The sequence below is a fragment of the Camellia sinensis genome, chromosome 13 (genome assembly GCF_055761805.1).
Source record: "Camellia sinensis isolate YWXY chromosome 13, ASM5576180v1, whole genome shotgun sequence".
NCBI classification, from domain to species: Eukaryota; Viridiplantae; Streptophyta; class Magnoliopsida; order Ericales; family Theaceae; genus Camellia; species Camellia sinensis.
This window is the reverse complement of record NC_138973.1, coordinates 129,793,316-129,798,226: the sequence shown is the minus strand read 5'-3', so window position 1 is coordinate 129,798,226 and position 4,911 is coordinate 129,793,316.

The following is a 4,911-nucleotide window of genomic DNA, read 5'->3' as shown; positions in this document are numbered from 1 at the left end:
ACTGAATTCATACATTTCCGGATAATCAAGGTTTTCTAATCCCATAGTGTTCACAATCAAGACAGTTCATGGTCAGCAGTTACCACAACCTGATTTCCTAAAATCCGATAACACTGAAGCAACTATTCTCTCATACATAATATATTTTGATCAGTCAAAGGTAATTGTTCAGTAATGTTTATAAACAAATCATTCTGTTGTCATCGGTTTCCATGGTGTCAAATAGGTAAGAATTTAGTAACGTATAAGCAGTCATTCCTTAAACATCCAATCACTGGATTGGCATAATTCTATTCATTCATAACACGTATGTCTCTAACAATTAAAGGTTGGTTCTTAATGGTGTTCATGGCTAGATTGATCTGTTGATAGCCCACACAAGGTCCTCTAAATAAGTCAAGTGTTCCAAACGGATTCAAGTTTTGGGTCTATCAGTTTTCTCGTCAAGAATAATCTGGTTATGTATTCATAAGCAGTCCGTAATCCCTCTTAACAAAATCAACTCAGATAGAGGTTCTTATCAAATCAACCCACAAAAGTCTTGTCAAATTAAATCAAACAAAGGTCCCGTCAAATTATATCAAATAAGGGTTCTATCAGGCCAAATCAAACAAAAGTTCTATCAGATAGAATCAGATAAAATTTTTCTCAAATAGGGTACATTGGGTTCTGTAAGGCATAGTTCGTTGCTTAGGTACATAGTCGATAGTTTCGCCACTGTCCTAAGTTCATCAGTTTTCAAAGTCATATCAGAGTCATTCATCACAACTATTTATCTCAAAATATTTCAGGTCATGTACAACATGGCATTGTTCACATAAGTTCAGGTGTAGTTGTATATGCATGCGGTTGTTCATATCAAGAGGTATGTATCATAATCAATACAGCAGTTCCTAAATAAGTCTTATATGCTAGCACATGGTACACGGTAACACATTAAACAAAGTTCCTCGGTTGCACATAATATAGGGTTTATTACGCAAACATTCCAAGTCAGTCACAAAAACATATGCTTACGAGTCGAGTCTAATATAGTCACATAGTCTAGTCAATTCTCTATCAATCAAAACACATGATCTCACAATTTGTAGAGTTCATTATTTGGGGTGCTCAACTCAGTCACACAATCACAAAGTCATAATTCCAGTCATTGAAGATAATGATATAACAATTCACCCCGAGCATAAATTTAGATGTATATGTGCATGTACAGAGTCAATCAACATCCCAATATGTATTTCACAAATTTCCCAAATGGGGCAGATACATGCAGTAAATAAGGTATTGATCCTATGGTTCTGACCTATCTAGATGCACATATACCAGGTATGAAAGAATGCGCCGAATCGAATCAAATAATATCTCAAGCAAAGATGTACACATGTACCAGTCCAGAATCAGTCAACATATAGGCATTCATTCATAAACAGTATAAATACCTGGGATAGCGGTTGTAGCATTCTAAGTGCTTTCTGGGACGAGCGCAATTACTCTATCTTAATTAGCAATTCCTACCATTGGTACAAATCTAACTGAGGTAGAGGATCTATTCACATTTTGTTCATTTCGGGGATAGTTCCTTACCAAATGGTCCATTCCACCACACCCATAACAAGCCCCAGAAATTCGATAACAAACCCCTCAGTGTTTCTTACCACATTCATTACATGTCGGTGCTGTATTCCTTGTAAAGTTTGAAGTGCGCGATAATCTTGTATTTTTCTTTTTAAATGACCTCTTCTTTGAGAAAAAGCCTTGTCTCTTACTTTTCCGTTCAGAAGATCGGCTCATGTTAGCTTCAATCGTCAGTGTTTGGTCTAGCACCTCAACGTATTTTGTGGCTTCCAACTCATTCACTTAGTGCTCTTGCACTGGTGGTGGCAAAGGTCCTTGCCGTAGCGGTAACTGATGTTGTTGTTGTAAGATCTCTGCCATTTCTTGTACTATTTTTTCCAGTCTATCAAGTCGGGCTGCGGAAGAGTCTTTCACTCGTATGCCCTTACTTTATCCATAATCTACACAAACTCTTACTAAGCCTTGCCAAATACTGGAATGCCCAATACAGAGATAAACATAGATACACATGGGTACTTTGTTATATTCTCATTTTATGCGTCATCAAGACACGATTAATCACATACATAACAAATGATTGCATACTTATCAGATATCACATGCTGAACACTACTAAGTAATTATACACTTAGATCATATTCATATTTCACATAGGCACCCATTTATAGAATCGAATGCACATAAACAACTTTTCATGATTCATATGTTCATATATGTGCATTATAACAAAACAAACTTGTTGTACGCATTAGTGCAGCAATTCATACCTCATATAATCACATGTTCCCAATGCTTACTTCATGTACTTATCAAATAGATGCATCTTAAGTCTTTTTGAGACACATTATGGCTCATTTGAACAAGTGTGTGAGTTATTAACGCGTGCTCTGATACCACTCTGTCACGACCCGAACCCGCCTACGTGCGTTAAGGACATAACCGGCCAGTAATCTTGAGATTACCTACGGCCTCAAACGAACCAGACATAACTCATCAGAGTAAAGGGGCCAAACGGAAGCAATTTCTAAAACTTTGTCCATAGAGTTGTGCTTACATGGCACATCATAACAAATCATACATATACATATTAATAACTCACATCAGAAAATACAGTAACATAAAGTTCTGTACAGACAAGATCATTCAAGTCTAGGTCAGCCAATCAAAACTATATACAAACGTATCTAAAGTTCTCGCCAACATAACAAAATAAAACAAGATAGCAAAAGGGCGAAGACTGGTCTCGTGTGTGAGACGTAAGGGCTGTCTCTTCAAAACTTTGGTTGTTCCACACAAACTTCACTAAGACTGGGTTTGGACCTCTCTTGGCTCACCTACAAACACATGAATGAGCGTGAGCGAAAGCCCAGTGAATAATATCAAATAAAGAAGTTACACGAACAGTACTTAGAACAATATACACCAAACGGCCTTGGGCCCAATTCATATTTCTATCTAATATATATATATATATGTACATAGGTCAAGTAACTGCGGTTCCAAACACATCGAACGGCCTCGGGCCCAATCCATTCATGTCAAACGGCCTTCGGCCCATTCGTTCTTTCATTCATGTCAGATTGGCCTTTGGCCCTTCTATTCTCTTATTCGTGTTAGACTGGCCTTTGGCCCATCCATACTTTCATTCACGTTGGACTGGCCTTTGGCCCATTCATACTTTCATTTATGTCAAACTGTCCTTCGGCCTATTTACACTTTCATTTATGTCAAACAGGCCTTCAGCCCATTCATACTTTTATTTATGTCAAACTGGCCTTTGGCCCGTTCATACTTTCATTTATGTCAAACTGGCCTTTGGCTCAATCGTTCAGATCCAACGGCCTTCGGCCCAATCATTCATGTCCAACGGCCTTCGCCCCAATCGTTCATGTCCAACGGTCTTCGCCCCAATCGTTCATGTCCAACGACTTTTGGCCCATTCATTCATGTCATACGGCCTCTGGCCTATTCATTCATGTCATACAGCCTCTGGCCCATTCATTCATATCAGACTATCATTCGTATCAGACGGCCTTTGGCCCAATCACATGGCATAGCAAATATTTGTCCCCAATTCAATATAACAAACTTACAAGGCTTATATGAAAGTAAGCAATTGGACAAATAACATACTTCAGATATCTTTGTGAAGATATTACTCACAATGATTGGCTGGATGATTCGCCCTGGAGCTCGACCCTACACATTCCATGAACACGATAGGTCACAAACAATTCAATCCGTTCTTAATTCACATATTCCTCTTTAGCGCGAACTCGAACGCTTGAGCTTAAGGTCAGTCTACATAGCTCCCCGCTCGAGCGTAAACTTACCTGCTCGAGCGGACATCATGTCTGCAAAATATATTGGGAGCCCACATTTTACGCTCGAGTGGCGGTTCCCCCGCTCGAGCGAACGTCGAGAATTCTAGGTTTTCCAGAACTTGTTCTTGAGCTCAAACTTGACCTCCAAGGTTCAAAATTCGTAATTTTGGGTTCCAAAACATGCATTTACATTATAGATCATGAGTACACAAGCAAGATGAGGCCAATTGCACAAAATCATGGTCCAATTCTTCAAAATAAAACAATATTTCTTGGTATAATCAATGCTCATGCACTCAAATCTCATATGAGCTCCATATCCCCAATAATCAAACATGCATGTCAACAATATGGTGCAAATGGTGTTCATTCTCATGAAACTCAACAAAAACATGCTTGTATGTATCATCCAACTCTCAATCTTTTATAATTTACATGCTACATGTTAGATCATGAAATTTTATGGCAATTCATAGCAATTCTATGCATGCATGTGCATATCTCATCAAAACCAACACAACTCATGATCTAACTTATCAATTAGTCTTCAATTCACAATATTACAACTCAAACCCATGAATCAAGGGTTGATTACTCACCTAGGAGCTTTAATCTTCCAAACTTATGCTAAATTCTTGAGTGTAGCTTCAAAATCCTCAAACTTCTTGACCAACCCTTCAATCTCCTACACTCTCCCTCTCTAATTCGGTTCTCTCACTCTCTAGAGAGCCAAAATCAGCCAAAATGAAATAAAAGAGAGGAATTACGCCCATCACAGTGGCGCAGTCAATTTCGGGTTCTGCGACCGATAGGGCCTTCAATTTAAATTCCGAAGCGGATAATCAAACAGATATTCCTACGGTGAACAAATAGAAATTCAAAACCACATATTTTCACATAAATGGCACACAAAATCATATCAAACACATAATCGCATTCATAATAAGGACCAATTAGCATAATACGAAACAGGGTTATCACAATTTCTTAGCTAGGCTAACACTTTTGAATG